The sequence below is a fragment of the Cydia pomonella genome, chromosome 24 (assembly GCF_033807575.1).
Source record: "Cydia pomonella isolate Wapato2018A chromosome 24, ilCydPomo1, whole genome shotgun sequence".
Classification (NCBI taxonomy): domain Eukaryota; kingdom Metazoa; phylum Arthropoda; class Insecta; order Lepidoptera; family Tortricidae; genus Cydia; species Cydia pomonella.
The window spans coordinates 6597347-6615768 of record NC_084726.1 but is presented as its reverse complement, the minus strand read 5'-3'; positions in this window follow the sequence as shown (position 1 = coordinate 6615768).

Sequence of the window (18422 nt, the reverse complement as noted above, 5' to 3'; positions counted from 1 at the left end):
AAGCGTTATTGACGGAGTAAACTGCGCTGAGTAAAGTGTTTTTCAAGTATTCTAGGTATTGTAGCGCCATCTATTAGTTTTTTCGGATGACACTTTTAGATAAATGGAGATTCTATTCCTTATCTCTACCTTCCATGCTTTGCTCTTTGCTCTAAGCTGACTTTGACAGAACAATGTGTAGAGATTTGATGGAAATTTGACATTTATCGATGACGTTTGAAATGAAACTAATGTTGTGTGCTGTAATTGTAGGATGTTATTTTGTCTTAAAATAATACACAGTAATTACATCAAGTATTTTATTGGGAGCATAATCGACGGTACAATATGTTTTTGCGGAAATTGCTATCTATTAGATGGTTACCTAAACCATGGACGGTTCTGCTCAATCTCCAAAGTGTGGGCTATCGGTGGCAGGTGTAGGTATTTGTTGTATTGTTGCTGTATTATTTAGATTAATTATACGCAATGAATCAGTATAAGGAGGATTCTCTGGATTACTAATAGTACACCTCTCCGAAGTATCTTTAAAGTAAGTTAAAGTTCGCGTATTGGGAAACTTAGCTACAATATTATCATACTTATCAAACTTAAAGTTGTGTATGTAGTCGTAATACTTAGCGCCGAAAGCACCAACTAAGTTTAACTGTTCATTTATATCCACTTGATGTATCAAATGCTTTTTATATTCTACCAAATACACATTTCCATTTCTATCATTTTTAAGACCGTAGTTTGACTCTTTTAGAACTTTTTTATCTTCATTAGGTTTCACTTTGTACACTTTACTTGCAGTACCTGCATACATATTTCCAAACTTATCAAAAGTAACACTCTTTACTTTAATATTTTTGAAAGTATCGACACTTTTCTTAGAAGATTCAGTAATAGCTGATAATCCTTTTGCCAATCCAGCGGTGTAGAGAGTTCCGTTATATGCCCATATATGTTTACTAGTGCTCTGATTGATTTTTACATTCACATTTGTCTTAGGTTGGTACTTATATAGCGATCCCGGGCCATACGAGTAGTATACGTCACTAGAAACTTGATCAATAGTCAAATAAGCCGGGTTATCATTTGGTCGACTAGTCTGTACAAGACTTATCGTATTATCATCCAAATGTATAGCTTGTAAACCATTTTTAACGACGTATAAGATGTTGTTTTCAAAGTCGATGGCAGATAATGATGCTGTGATGTCTTCTGAGTTTATTTTTAAAGGATTTGGTGCAAGGCAGCGCCCGCGCATGCAAATACCACATTCTGATGCGGCAGCCACAGCTAGCGCCATAGATATTAACCACCACTTCATGGTTTTTAGTACATTCGATTCTTCTTAATTTTGAGGGATGCGTAGACAGAAGTGAAGCTACTGGAGGCCGAAAATTATGTATGATTTTGTTTGTAAATGTCCAGTCGAACTGTGTTCCTGAGATGCGATCACAGAACGACCATGGACCCGATGACCTGGCTATGGTTTTGTTGAGGGCAGCGCTTGGTTGTTATGATGTTTGACACCTTTGTCCCCGAGTGAACTTCTTTTGGATGTGTAAAACAGTCCAATTCCTAATCGTTGGAGACCGTCAGCCGTTACAACGGCTTAGATCAAGTCTTCAGTCGAAGACTCCTTTAGTCCAGGCACTACTTTCATTTTCTACCTCTACTTCTTATACGAGAAATCGAAACATGAGCGAACAATTTGAAAGATGTCAGTAGACTGAGGACAACGCCAATGTTTTTGTAAGACAGGCCACAAAGGTCAAGCGAGAATTGATAATGTCAATTGAACGTATAAAAACTGTTCACGTTGTTTATGAATGGAAGCATCCCACGTTATTATTGGCTATCTCATCGTATGTAATAAAATAAAGCAAGCATCTGACGTAAAATAAATAACACTCTGGCCATCTTGGATTTTAAGTTAGCAAATATTTGTATAGCTATACCACTTATCTTAATTGGCCGATGATATACATGTGTATATAGATAAAGACATACTTTTCCTGGGTGTTTTCTATGTATATAACATAGAAAACACCCGTGCATCACACAATTAAGGGTTCAAACATGGGACCATCGTCTTCATAGGCAAGGTCACTATACCTATAGGCCCGATCGGTTGTCGAGTATTAGCTTTATACGAAATATTAAAATTATAAAACATGATATCCACGCTCCCAGACACGCACTTCCATCTCGCTGTGAGAGTGAGAGAAGAACTTACTGCACTATAAGTATTATCTAAAATTCATAAATAAAAACAAAATGGTATTAAATATCTAATCTAGTTTTATTTATTTTAAACTTTATTGAACATAAAGAGTACAAAAGGCGGCTTTATTTATTAGATTTGTAATAAAAAAAATTAAGCAAGATTGCTTTTAATATTAACATAGGTAGGTACATATAATTTAACATACTCATTACCCTCCCTTATTTAACAGTGTAACCGCGTTTGAGTCCAACCAAATATCGGTTCACCGAGAATGAACCCGCGACAGATCATATAGTTGGGCAAACTTTGCTTGTTCGTCCTATATGCCCTCGCAATATTGGCAACGAACAGTAGGGAGTCCAGAATATTCAAGGAATTTGATATCAGTTCCAACCTTGTTTCAGTGACATTATTTAGTACAGTCGCTATCAGATATATAGGAGTGGCCATGCCATCTGAACACGACTCTATTGTCAAGGCGTAAGGGTGCGTGTTCAGATATTATTGAGCACCTCGGCCGCTTCTATATATCTGATAGCGACTGTACGAGATTCGCTTGCGCTGCTATCTTTTATATTGTTTACTAATATAATATTTACAATAAGATATAATATTTAAAATACAAAATTTACTAAGGCTCTAGGCTATGGTAAGAATACGAATGACTCTTGTTTCACAAAATTATTGTCATTAAATTAAGATGGACAATTGCACCAAAATGGCTGTCATGATTATATGAACTTCCATACAAAACTTCTTCTTCCTCGCGTTGTCTCGGCATTTTGCTACGGCTCATGAGAGCCTAGGATCCACTTGGCAACTAATCCTGAGAATTGGCGTAGGCACTAGTTTTCACAAAGCCATAGGGTAAACTAGGCCTTATTGGGATTAATCCGGTTTCCTCACGATGTTTTCCTTCACTAAAAAGTGACTGGTAAATATCAAATATTTCGTACATTAGTTCCGAAAAACTCGTTGGTACGAGCCGGGGTTTGAATCCGCGACCTCCGGATAGCAAGTCGCACGCTCTTACCGTTAGGCCACTAGCGCTTTGAACTTCTATACAAAAAACAATTTACGAAATTGTCATCTGTCAATTGACAATTGTCCCTCAACAATATGACATATGTACTGACATATGACATATGTCACTGACAAATGTCGGCGTGGTGGAAGATGGTCGCTGGTAGTGAATATGTTAACCATAGAGGAACAATTTGATAGAGGCCGCGCAACTGACGACCAGCTGTGACACTGCAATGGCGGAAGGATTCAATGTGTGCGTCAGGAATGTATACCTAGGCGGATTGAGTACATTTTCTCTAGTTTGGTACGAACAACTTTCTAGCTCGGGGATAAGGTTCAATTCAGTATGGCAAAAAAGTGAGACCGCCCTCCACTTTAGGTACAACTTCATGGATTAATATCATATTTTAGGAAAGATAATGTGAATTGATTAACTTATGTATGAAAATTTATCCTGCCTCTTTTTTTCTTTCGATCGGTATAATTTTTGCAACATTCGACCACGCTTGCCGCATATTTAATTTTTTTCTTCGAACAATTAATGCACTGACGTTTCAATTCGACTGACGGCAGATTGGTGGATGAGGCCATAAAGATAACTGTCAATGTGAGTGTGTCACGCGTAAATACGAGAAAATTGGTGGATGATGGAATCCTATTTGTGAAACTAATACGTACTTAGTATTCTAGGTCCAATGTTAACTGTCTCTACTGGACATCACTACTCTGTGTAAGGAAAGTTTCTTCCCAGCATACAACTGAAATGAGTTCTTGCGGACTCACGCCACAATAGAATAAATACGGTACAACGAACAACGCAAGTAGCTCAATACGTACATCATTACGACGCTATGGTCAAGACAATAGAGTTCAAAATAAATTAAATGTAGATGCCAATCTGCTAAGGCATCACCAGGTCCCTCTTGGTACACAATCGTAATCACGACTCTATTGTCGAGATTATAAAGTTTAAAATAAAACAACATAGGTAGCTTCAGCTGGCTTACAATGCTAAATACGACTCTATTGTTAGATACATAAAGTGCAGGTTTCGTTGTTTTGAGCGTTTTAGCGTTAGTTTCGCTGATGGTGCCACTTCAATAGACTTGTTTCATGCCGTTTGTGAAATGGGTTCTTTAATATGAATAAGATTTTGATTACCTATTATCAAACTCCTTTATTAGGGTTCCGTAGCCAAATGGCAATAAACGGAACCCTTATAGATTCGTCATGTCCGTCTGTCTGTCCGATTCTGTCACAGCCACTTTTTTCCGAAACTATAAAAGCTATACTGTTCAAACTTGGTAAGTAGATGTATTCTATGAACCGCATTATGATGTTTACACAAAAATAGAAAAAAAACAATAAATTTTGGGGGTTCCCCGTACTTAGAACTGAAACTCAAAAAATCTTTTTTCATCAAACCCATACATGTATAATAGTTTTAGTACTTATATATTTTTAATTTACTTATTTATTTGTATATATTTATATTTGTACCTGCGTTAGTGAAATATTATGTCGAACAATGAATCTTACCTTTCAGCATGCGACTTGTCTGCCTCTTTCTACTCGCTTGATAGCTCGGCCGGTGAGCCGGATACGCTCGGGAATCGCCTCACACACACTTTTGAGAACGATTGCAAACATATTAACATCTGCCACATCAATGCCCAGAGTATTCCGAGCCACTACAATGACTTCTTAGACACTTTCTCTTCGAGTAATATACATGCTATAATGGTTTCAGAGACATGGCTTAAACCTGAGCTACCCTCCACTTCTTATGGCCTTTCAGGTTTTGTGTTGCTACGTAACGACCGTATAGGCAAACGTGGCGGTGGTGTTGCCATTTACCTCCGCAGCAATATTACGTATAAAATTATTTCATCATCTTCCACGAGATACTCTGGGTCTATTGAATATCTATTTGTCGAAATTAACGTGAGGGGTTCACTTGCAGTACTTGGTGTAGTCTATTGTCCTCCAAACACTGACTACTTTACTGACTTTGAATCAGTTTTGTCTCCGATTAGCTCAGTGTACACACATCACGTGGTAATGGGTGACTTTAATACCGATCTTTTAAAATTTAACACTAGGTCACGAAAATTGCACGAAATCGTTGAATCAGCGGGTTTAAACGTTCTTCCTCTTAACCCTACCCACCACAACTGTGATGCTTCGGACTCCTGGCTTGACCTTATTCTAACTTCTTCCAAAGATCTCGTGGACAAGGTTGGCCAGTTCACAGCGCCCGCGTTTTCTCACCACGACCTTATTTTCATGAGCTATCGTATCCGGCCTCCTAAACCACAATCCAAATTTGTTCAGCTGCGTAGCTTTGCGAGGCTGGATATTGAAGCCCTAAAACGTGACGCGTGTGCTGTGGACTGGACGCCGGTATATGCAGCACCCTCGGTGGATGAGGGAGTAGCTTTATTGAATAAAGCAGTCTTAAAGCTCTACGACACTCACGCACCGGTTTGTACTGTCAAACTGAAACGACCTCCTGCGCCCTGGATTACTAGAGCGGTCCGAATGGCCATGGCAAGACGTGATCGGGCGTTCCGGAAGTACAAACGCAGCCGGTGTGACGAAGACTGGCAACATTATAAGGCTGCTAGGAATCGGTGTAATCGACTGGTGAGAGCGGCTAAGCGTAAATATATACATGAAAATATTATTTCTTCATCCCAAGCTGACATTTGGAAATTCCTAAAATCTATTGGTGTCGTCAAATCTCATAGCCCATGCAATTCATTCTCTTCTTTTTCTATTAACGATTTAAATAAACATTTTGCAAAAAGTCCCACCTTAGACCCTGATACCAAAGATTTAAGCATCTCGTACATTTCTTCTTTACCTTCTATTTCTAATAGATTTTCTTTCTCCCCTGCCACTGATGATGAGATCCGTAAAGTAATCCTGTCCATTAAGTCCAATGCAGTTGGTCACGACGACTTGAGTAGATTAATGATTGTCTGCATCTTAGAATGTATTCTCCCAGTTATCACTTCTCTGATTAATTCTTCAATGTTCAATGGGGTTTTTCCTTCAGTGTGACGGAATGCCCATGTTATCCCTTTACCCAAAAATTCTAACCCCATTTTACTTAAAGACTTTCGGCCAATATCCATTCTCCCATTCATGTCAAAAATATTAGAAGCAGTAGTTCATAAACAACTATCTACCCACATCTACTCTAACCATTTACTGTCGCCTTTTCAATCCGGTTTTCGCCCTGGGCACAGTACATCGACAGCTCTGCTGAAAGTAGTTGAGGATGTGAGGCACGGCATGGAGAACTCTCTGCTAACTGTATTGGTTTTAATCGATTTTTCCAACGCCTTTAATGCGGTTAATCATGATCTTTTACTTGCTGCGCTAAAACATTTAAACATCTCATCATCAGTCGCGGAGTGGTTCTCTTCTTACCTCCTGGATCGCCGGCAGGCGGTTCGCGCTGGTCAGTCCTTTTCTGACTGGCTAGAGCTCACTTCGGGTGTTCCACAGGGTGGCATACTTTCTCCTCTTCTCTTCTCTATATTTATAAATTTGATTACTAATAGTCTTAGCTGCTCTTACCATTTGTATGCTGATGACTTGCAACTTTATACGCAAGCAAATACCAAAGACATCGGATGTGCAATCGCTAAAATTAACGACGATCTTAACCGCATCGCTGTTTGGTCCCGTGACTTTGGAATCGCCGTTAACCCCACGAAATGCCAAGGTATAGTTTTGGGAAGCCCCCGCTTACTTTCGTCAACTGATCTTTCTCTCGTTGCGCCTATCCTATTCGAAAGCACCGTTATACCTCTGTCAGCGCATGTTAAAAATCTGGGCTTAATTATCGACAGTGGTTTGACATGGGAGCAACATGTGTCTGACGTTAGTCGCAGGGTGACCAATACATTGCGGGCGCTTTACAGGCATAAACACTTTTTACCGGCAAGTACTAAAATTTTACTTGTTCAGTCCCTAATATTACCAATCATTGACTACGCTGATGTGTGTTGCACTAACATTACACAAGCCTCGCTTTCCAAACTTGATCGTCTCCTCAACAATTGCATCAGATTCGTTTTTAACCTCCGCAAATATGACCATGTCTCTGCTTTTCGCCGTAAACTCCAATGGCTCGCAATTCGTGAACGCAGGTCATTGCGAATTTTATGTACTTTGTATTCAATTTTATTTGACCCAGCTGCACCCAGTTATCTCAGGTCTAAATTTGAATTTATAACAGCCCGTCCTGGTTATGTTCTTCGTGCTTCTCGAACTCTGAAGCTGGCTGTCCTCCCTCATCGGACTGGATTCTTGTCCAACTCATTCACTTGCCAAGCAATACGTCTGTGGAATGCTCTCCCTCTGCCTATCAGACAAGCTCAGAGCAAGCTTTCTTTCAAAAGCAAGTTGCGTAAGCACTTATTTGAAAACATTCGTGACTAAATGTCTGCGTGATATCTCACACTAATAGGTACATTATTATTATATATATGTATGTTTATTTATATATATTGAATATGTATATATGTAGGTATATTTAAAATATATATTAGTGTAAGTATAGTATCATAGTAGTCTCGACTTGTGTCTATTTCCATATCAACTCTTTACAATCCTGCACCAAACTAACTATTTCTGTTTAGCCCAATGGTTGACTGGTAGAGAATGCCTCAAGGCGTTAAGTCCGCCATTTGTACTCTTTTTGTAAATTTGTGCAATAAAGTTTAAACAAACAAACAAACAAACAAACATGTGGGGTATCTATGGATAGGTCTTTAAAAATGATATTGAGGTTTCTAATATCATTTTTTTCTAAACTGAATAGTTTGCGCGAGAGACACTTCCAAAGTGAAAAAATGTGTCCCCTCCCCCTGTAACTTCTAAAATAACAGAATGAAAAATCTAAAAAAAATATATGATATACATTACCATGCAAACTTCCACCGAAAATTGGTTTGAACCAGATCTAGTAAGTAGTTTTTTTTTAATACGTCATAAATGGTACGGAACCCTTCATGGGCGAGTCCGACTCGCACTTGGCCGCTTTTTAATGATGCAATTGATTGAAAATAACGGTTGGGAAAACTATCACCGTAGGAACCCTAACTTCACCGTTCAATTCAATTCAATGCAATTAATATCAATTCAAAATGTTTTATTTGCAAATATAGGTAGTACAGTCAACATCAAAAGTAGCGGATCAAATAACGTTTCATAAGTATCTACCATTCTGTAACAGCTTACTAAAAAGTGATGTCTTTAATACAAAATAACTAAGACTGTAAAAGACATTCTTTTGAGCGCAAATTTTAACAATTTATCTATATTTGGAAAAGTTATCCAGAATATCAGATACTTTTGGCGCGCTGTTTCATCCGCTACTTTTGATGCTGACTGTACATACAGTGATGTCGCTATATTTGACCAACAGGCATGCAAAAAACATATGTACGAACGATTTTAATTTGAAACATATTATATGTTTAAGATTTAAATCATTCCGTTGAGGCCTAACTTGGCCCAAGTAAAGTATATGTGTAAATTAATTTAATTTAATTCTTAAAATAAATAAAATGAAATATTGTTTTATTGTATGGTTTAATTAACTTCTTGGTGGTTGAGCAGTGGTCAATTTATTTACTGCAATGTAAAACGCTAGATGAGCACAGTAGGGCTAAGATGTGGATTCTTTATTATTTGTCACCATACTTGTCACCATGTAAAAAAAAAAAACGTTCCCTTAGTTTGACATCCGAAACAGATGGCGCTGTACTGCGCCAACCGCCAACTTTTGACAATCAGAGTTACCGCAAATGTTTTTTAATGAAATTTTATTTCATAAATTTATATCAAATTACATAGATTTCCTTAAATTAGAAACTAGGTATAACCTGTACTTTAGGTTGTATAAACGCATTCGAAGCACGAAATTGTCTTAGATTTTACGTATTTCACTCAATCAATGTATCGTATTGTATGTGGTTGTATCGTAGGTTATGTCTTCCCAGCAATAAAGCAAGCCATATGGGATCTCTCTACCCACAGTAAAAACGTAGTATACTTGTAGCACCTACTTAAATTACAGTCAAAGTATCTAGAACATCTAAGACATTTCTCAAGTTTCCGAAGCCCGTTCAAAGCTAGTGTAGGGGAAACCGGGGCTGGACGTTCCCGGGGTTGATTGTTTTGACAGACTTTTTAAGGAAGAGAGACATCATTATATTTGTTGGGCGTAGTAATAACTAGTGATTGTTATCTACGTGCAGTTGTCACAGCAAAGTATGTGGTTGGCAGAAAAAGCAATACATTTAAAAATATGTTTTTTTTTCTATAAAATGTATACTTCGGGATATAACAATAAAATAAACAAGGGCGGTACGCATAGGCCGAAAGTGGAGATAAACGTCCCATTTTGAAATGTGCTTTTGTAAGAAAAACTAATGAGAGGTATTAGTAGCTATGATTCTGGAAATGATTTGAAAATTAATATATATTTTGAATATTAAACATTAAAATTTTATAACAAAATTTTATGTTTTATGAAAATAGGAACTTTCAGCTCCGCTCTCCCCTAGCCACTGTAGGGTGTAACTGAAGTAGGGCAATCGTATATCGGTTAGATTTATTGTATGGCAGCGTCTAGGTGGTGCAGAACGGAGTATCTGACATTGTAAATAAGTGTTTGCTACGCAGTTTCCTGTCTGCGTAGCAACCACAAAAAAGTAGTTATATACAGCAAAATAATTGTCTCTCCTATATCACTTGCTGAAGTTATATTTGACATATTCCGTCGATGCCACACTTACATGCTTACCGGATACGTAATTCCTTCTTTAAATACCAATATATAGAAATCAAGTGAACCGTGAACCTAACAACAATTAACAGATTCTAAAACTAAAGAAACTTCCTTTAAAGATAAAATACCTAAGAAATTGAACGCTTCGAGCTCGCTAATTCTCCAGTCTTCGGAAACTTGAAGTTTGTTAAGATTTTATTCCGTAGCTACCATGGACAAGTAAAACAAGAAAACTGACAATCGCTTACAAAATCTCTTTTCAATGCTGTATGAACGGTGAGTTACTTTACAGATGGCCTACAGTGTAACACGAAAATCGAAATATCGTCATCTGCTTCTATCGCACGAATTAACGATACCGAAACGATATACGACATCGAACATTTGATTTTCGTGTTTCGCGGTAGACCCCTACGACGGTAGATGTCAGATAGAATTAAACTAGCCGTGCGCGATGTCGCATCTGCGAGGCCCTTTTCTCTCAATGTGTATTGCCCAAGGTAATAAAAGGATTGACACCTACACAGTGCCCTCATAAGTACGAGGCCGTGGGCGAGGGGCTGTTTATTATTGGAACCTCCTTCAAAATAACTCAGCTACCCTTAAGAGGAAATACCAGTCAAGCTCCTTCTCAGATTTGAGAATTTTAGGTAAATATCTCCGTCGCGCTGATGGGGGCGGTTGCTAAATTTAGTGCGATAAGGATAACCTTTTTTTTTTATACTACGTCGGTGGCAAACAAGCATACGGCCCGCCTGATGGTAAGCAGTCTCCGTCTCCGTAGCCTATGTATGCCTGCAACTCCAGAGGAGTTACATGCGCGTTGCCGACCCTAAACCCGCCCCCCCTCGTTGAGCTACAGCATAGGCGGAAAACCCTGCGTAAAAATTTCAGAAATCGTAATTTCATTCTCGACATTTTCCTCCTCTAAAACGTAACCAATTGTAACGAAATATGGAGAACGGATTGAGAAATAAATTGTCTGTGTCTGACCGTTATGATTTTTGCGTTTATTGTCGCCGATTTTTTTGTTAGGCGTTTGTTTATAGCGCATTTTTCTGGCCATTTTTAGCGCTGTTTGAAGTCAGCTAGTTCTATAAATATATAAGCATAACGGTCGAGTTCATAAACATGTATACATTTCTTCACCTTAGTCCATTGCAAGAAGGTAAATAGGACATTGCGATGCTAGTGCGGAAAGTATGTCATTACTTCACGAGTACCGAGACATCTGGCTATATATTTTTATATAGACTTCGGGACGAGTGAAGTTTACATTTCCGTTTTTAATACGGTTGCGAAAAAATAAGAAAAACAACAACTACGAGTAATTATTTTTATGCATGTTCTTTAAGACAGAAACAATTGTAAATATAAAACATTGTACTATTATTACCTAAGTCTCGTTACGTATTATTTGTGTATCGTATATTTAAATTGTATAAAAACAATATGGAATGTTGCCTTTGGAAACTTAAAACATGCTTGCAGTAAGAACAAACGCCTCTTCTTTGACAGGTGTTTCGGCAGCTATTCTGTTCCATTCAGGCAACTTAATAACGGTTTTTCAATATCCAACATTAAAAAATAAACGTGTTATAATGATGAAGGGGTAATTAATAAAGGTTTTTGTGTACATTAAGACGTTTAAAGGAAACTAACATTGACACTCATCAATAAATAGTCATGAATTGGAACAATCGTAATTTTAAAAAATTTGAAAAGTGAAAAGCACTAGTTCACGAAAACCAAATTTTCGCACGCTAAACAGCTACGTAAAGTAGCACTTTTTGAGCAACTGTATTAAAAAATGTTTATATATTTATGAACTCAATTGTACAGACACAGATAATGGTAATATTGAACTCATATAAAAAAATCTAGGGCCAAAATTAGTACAGGAAAATGTCGAGAACCTTTGTATGGAAAAATTACCACTAATATGTTTCCTCTTAAATTTTTGGCGCCACAAACCCGAAACCAAATATGTATAAGTCCAAAAGAGTGGATAGACCTGTGACCTGCAGCGTTAGTAACGCCATCTTGGAATAGCAGCTTCATTGGGAGCTGCACAAGGCAGTGATTTATTCGTTTTATGTTAATAGTTTTAACTTCTAATTTTAGTGCAAGTTTTATTGATTGTAATTTTAATGTCTTTAATCCAATTTTGTTAATAAATTATTGATGGTGTAATTATGGGCCACATGTATCTGAAACAAATAAAAAAATATTTATAACCTGGACATTGGAGGAGCGCGACTTTGTTTAGACATTGCCAGTCTTCTTGATTTATTCGTTAATGTCTAAGCCAAGTTTTTGCTTACTTCCCTGTTTCTTATTTCAAAGTGTTCACCCCGTTCATTCTAATTAACTAAACCAAAGAGATCTTGAAAGTTAATGAAAGTATTCTTTTGAGAATTTTGAGAGACGCTTAGTAGGATGTTATTTTTAATTTTGTTTTCGAGTTGAATTGGGGAAAAGATTAATCTTTAACGAGTTTTTGAAACTTACAAAAAACTCTCCAGAATTTACTTATCCTTAATAACATTGTGTTATCTAACTGCTAGTTTTTATGTAGCTATAGATTAGTTTGAATTTTAACTTAAATACCATGGCAAATGCCACATAAAAAAAAAAAAAAAAAAAGAAGAAACTGATATGTTTTAAGTCAAGCCAATAGTTGCAATGAAATCGGCTGAAAACTGATTTAAACCGAATTCTACCCACCTGCTAAAAGTTATGTACACCGTGCCCTGCTTCAGCAATAGAAAATATGTTCCAAACACTCAATAGGAGTTTTGAATGGAATTGCAGAAGATACATAAAATATGAGATAGGTGCTTTTGTGCGCGGCCGATATATTTCAGAAACATAGAAATATGATGGCAGCTTTGTCATCGAAGTGGGATACAGGGTGTTTTTGTTGGATTTAGACAACTTCTAGTATATTCAGTTTGTTGGTAAATAATATGAATATTTATTCGATACAGCTAAATAATTAAATACTGTGATTGTGACGATACATTCGCGGTGAACCAGTTCAGAAAACTTTTGCCCCGATCCTTACGATCGAGCTAAACTCCACCTCCCATAGAGATACCCAATTTATTACGATGCATTTAGAATTCTTTCTCATATAATGAAAAGGGTAAAAGCAGGTAATGAGACAAACAATAGGTAGTAGGGACAGTTTATTAGTTGTTGTTTAGGCTAAACCCACCTCCCCATAAAGATAACCAATTAGGATGCATGTAGGATTCCTTATCTTAGTTTGAAAATGCCGGTCACTAGAAAGAAAATGGACGACAATAAACTTTACCTGAGCTAACTTTTTTTTCGACACCCAATTTTTTTTTGTGCCATACTATTGGTTGTCACTTTTGTGTTATCGCCTGCAAAACGTTTAAAAGATTTTCGTCCTTAAGGTGGTTCACACCGAATGAAATTTTGCAAAATTTTGTATTGGTTGAGTGTAGAGAATAACTCACTAAATAAATAAAAGAAACTATTAAACAAAAAGAAACAAGTACCTACCTTTCGGGTAAACTTTACTTATTAAACGTAAACGTCAAATAAAATAACATTACTCTCCCTCCGACAATCGGATAAAAACGTTCGAATTTGTGACCGATCGGCGTAAATGTCATCATTACACTACTTTATTGATTTTACATTTGGACCTTATTACTTAGCCCACAGGGCTCAACATTGAACAGCCTGCATGTAATGGGTAATGGCAACATTATGTCGCAGCGTGTTCGCTGTGGCAGGCTTTTATAATATCTTTGGCACAAAGAAAAGGGAAGTAAGTAAGTTTGTTTTACTTTTGCGTTTTCTTTATAAGTTTCTAGTTATACTTAAATTCGGATAGATACTCGTCGTAAAAATGTCATAGTCAAACCAATAACCTATATTTAGTCCAATATTCTTAACTTTCAGGTACGGAAATGACTACTTTTACGTATTATTCATAAAACTTATACCTTACCCCTTTACCTCAACTTATGCCTTTGTTAAACAATGAAAATATAAGTAAATCTAATTTTATTTAATCGTATGGCGTTGTTAAATTGACATAAAAATGAATCGACTGAAGCATCAAGAAACAATGTTTTATTTAAATATATAATAGGTTTTTGTTACAATATTAGGTTGTTCTTGCTACTTGTATTTTTTAATTTTAATCGTGCGTAATTAAAAACGCCTTACCTACTTTTACCACGTCGCCTATATTTACGGCCGCCGCCGATCGACAGCTGATCCGCCATATATTACAGTCTGCTATACACGCTGTATATCACAGGGTCCCATTTCCACAGCAAATGTTATCAAGTGGACTTTACCAGTTTCGTTTGTATTAAGGGGGTCCCTAACGCCAATGACCTTCGATCTGAATCCCTTAGTTTTCTAATGTTTTAGTAGCTAATCAATTAATCATATCAACAGCAACGGCGGTAAGCAATATAGTATCCCATATTTACTTCAAAGTTCATTATCTTCGAGATATTTGGCATCAAAGTTGAAGAATTTTAGGCCAAAAAACTGGTTTTCTGGCCATAACTTTTTTGTTAATTATTTTAAAATTAAACTCTCTGACAAATTTTTAGAGACGTCAAAGACGAACCCAAATATGTAGATCTCATATATGTAAGATCCTTCATAGCAGTCTAGTAATGAAAATTGTGTTTGTTTAGACAATGTTTATAAAAATCATAAAAAAATAAGTATTAGTTTCTTTCAAAATCTGTTAGACAAAATGGAGATAAAAGATTAAAGAACCGATAGCCGTTTGTCATATAATTCTATCTGTAGTGAAAATCTAAACTAAACGACTCAAAACTCGCCAAAAATCGACGAAAACCGCGGGGAGCCCCTTAAAAAAATATGTATGAAACTCACTTATATCTAGCATGTGCTTTAATTCGCTAAAACAAACATTTGCTTCAGTTACTATCTGTATACAATTTATTTTTTAATTTAATCATTTTGTTCAAAAAATATATAAAGAGCTTTACCTACGTTTACCCTGTTGCCTATATTTACGGCCGCCGCCGATCGACAGCTGACGCGCCATATATTACACTCTTGTAGCTCACGCTGTATATCACAAGGTCCTATTTCCACAGCAAATGTTATCCAATTACAACCTTGTGTAAGTTAAGTACGTAGTTTGTTACTACCCGATTCAAAAACTCATTCATTTTTCTACCTTATGCTTGTTCAGTAAAGTCCAATTTCAAACTGTTTTTAAATGTCACTTATAGTTGTTTAGGTTTACGGACGTCACAAGTTTATGACCTTGTATTTTCGTAGCTATATTTGCTTGTGAAATGGTTTTATTAGTTACTGTTACTATTGTTAACTAGTTTATGTCTGATAACGGGATGAATCAAGTTGTATCGGTCTTGTTTATTATACCGGGAAATCATGGCCCCTGTCATCGATTGTAGGTAAACCATAGTTAAGTGAAATAAATGTCATATACTAAGAAAATGTGACCAAAGCCTGTGACCCAGGTTGGAATCGAACCAGCATCCTCTGCTAACGCGGCAGGTGTCTGAGCCACTCGGCAGCGGGGTCACGGCGGTATAGGTCGAATTTTTCCAAGTATATGCATTTATTACTGTAGGCTTATGGCGCCTCCTGGCCATCCCTAAGGTAGAACAGTGTGGTTCGACCTTCTAACTGAATCAAGTCTGGTGATTCCGAGCTAGCGAGAGAGATGGCGCTGCCAATGTAATATATATGTAGTATAGTAGTGTTTCAACTTGAAAAAAAAAACAAATTAAAAATATTTCTGATATTAATTTAGTTTGTGCTAATATTTCTAATAAACCATAGTTGTTTACCTAAGGAAATTTTAAGGTTGCAAACTACAGTGAAGGAGTTATTTATGTGGTAGTTCGTACATACAAGTGATGATATGAAATTCCTAGTAGCTTTCATATTGATTCTCAAATCAATGTGACAAGGTACAAAGTTGTACATTCGACGCCAAAAATATATATAGACTTTTGCACATTACTCCTTTGCAATAAGGCGAAAAATGTAAACATAGACCGTTACCGGTTAAGAGGAATTTCCTCCCGCGGATTGAACTCTCTGCCGAGATTTTCTCGTGAGGCTAAAGTGTGAGGTTCTTCAAAATAGGAGTGTACAGGTTTCTACCTATGCTATATTCAACCGCGTGGAGTTGCAGGGGTCCATAGGCGGTGACCGCTTACCATCAGGCGGTCCGTGTGCCACCGACGTGGCATAAAATATATAAAATACTCAGATCATATTCGTAATGTCACGAGATGTCTTCAAACGTTGGATTTCCTGTTCTTTCAATATGGCGTCGTCAGAGGCTCGATCTGTCTGTTTTAGGGATCCGCAGTGATGGATGGGGCGCTTATCTGACAGATTCTATCGGTGGATTGGGTTCCTTAAGTTCTTTTGCATTATGCGGAAACTTCTTAGGAGTTTGTTACAGATTACCGTGGAAGTAGACTATAATATACCCTCTACAACCCATTAAACACTAAAGTGCAATGAGAAACGAGACACTGTACGAATTTCCGCATTTAAGATGTATAAATAATAAGTTTTTGAAAAAAAAAAATTATGGTACAAGCTTTTGTCACTGACTGTACTTTTCTTACCACGGGCAATTAATACTCATCGAGACAATTCTAAAAACCTCAAACACAATTAGGTTGCGTTGTTTCATCACAGAGTTCCTATGGCCACATCCTGTCTCCATCATCATATTGATATTGCATTTTCACCCAACTTACATATGTATGCAAATTTTCCAGCTTAATAGGAAATCTTTGGACCCGGATACGTCCTTAAACTACGTCCAAAAGAGGGGTATGGGCATTGTGAATGTCATCTCGCTTTGTGTGGTAGGGCACAGCACAGCGGATGTTATTCTAGAGCAGAGCACAACTGGGGAAGTACCTCCACCTTACAGAAAACCGCAGCCAAATAACACTAGACCCTATTCATAGTGTTGTGTTCTTGCCGGTGAGTAAGGTTGCCAGAGCTCAACGAGAGGGGGGGTTTGGGGTCGGCAACGCGCATGTAACTCCTCTGGAGTTGCAGGCGTACATAGGCTACGGAGACTGCTTACCATCAGGCGGACCGTATGCTTGTTTGCCACCAACGTAGTATAAAAAAAAATCGGGATGTGGTTGAAAAATGGTTTGCATGATTAGAAAATAATTACATACGAACATGTCTAATTAAAAAAGAAGAAGAATCTTAAAGGAGTAATGGAAGGATATTTAAATGATATTGCCCTAAAAGTACTACAATTAAATGTTGGTATATTGATGTCAAGATGACATCTAAATTATGTCATTTTGTTTTTATTTCTCCGTGCGTCACGCTCGCACCAATTCATGTACGGACAAGTGCAACCGGAATGCATGCGCAAATTATAACAAATTGACATCATTTCGATATTTTAAATATCTTTTTGACATCAAATAAATATAATTTATTTACGATAACAGTATAGATAATGGATGTATACAGTGGTGTTATACTATAACTAGCTTAAATCTAAAATAGGCCCTTGAGGCATTGCCTAAGGATGCTGGCGGCATTTCCTCGTTGTATTGTATCGCAATGAGGACATTTTGTGCGAGAAAGCCGCCAGCTCTTTGGTCACAAGTTACTTCAACCAGACGTTTCGCGATCTGCAAATAACTTGTGCGCACTGGGACCCCATGGATATAGTTTCAATTCCAAATTGTAATTGAATGTAAGTTTGAATTGGCCCCCAGGTCGCGAGTTCAAATTTTATTAAAAACTCTGAATATTCCACTTTTTCTCTAATTGAAAAAACATAAATTATTTGGCAGACAACTCTGTATAGCACAAAAAAGTAGCAAGTGGTTGAACACTTCTTTGAACTTTAACACATAGAGATGAGACGAATCACGGTCTGTGAGACGAATAACTTGCATAAATATAAGCTTATAATATATTTTTGCTTACCTACATTTATTTATCAGCATCTAGACATCTTTACAAAAGGTATTACGGATACTACCCGTACTTGTTTCCATCATCCTTTGTATTGGGAATGGTAGGGCTAGAGTCTCTCGAACTAAGACGTAAGCAAACGCTTGCCTTACACTATTGTCTGCTTCTAAGAAATCATATTGACAACCCATCCGTTCTGGAACGTATGCGTATTTTTACCCCAGATAACTACATAGCTGCAGTAGGGCGTAGCGCACGTAGAGCCAGAAACCTTTTCGCATATCCAAATGTTCGCACCTATCACGTTTCAAACGCACCCACGTACCGAGCAATAGAATTACTAAATAACTTCACAGCTACAGTTCAAAACGCAGACATATTCTCAGACAA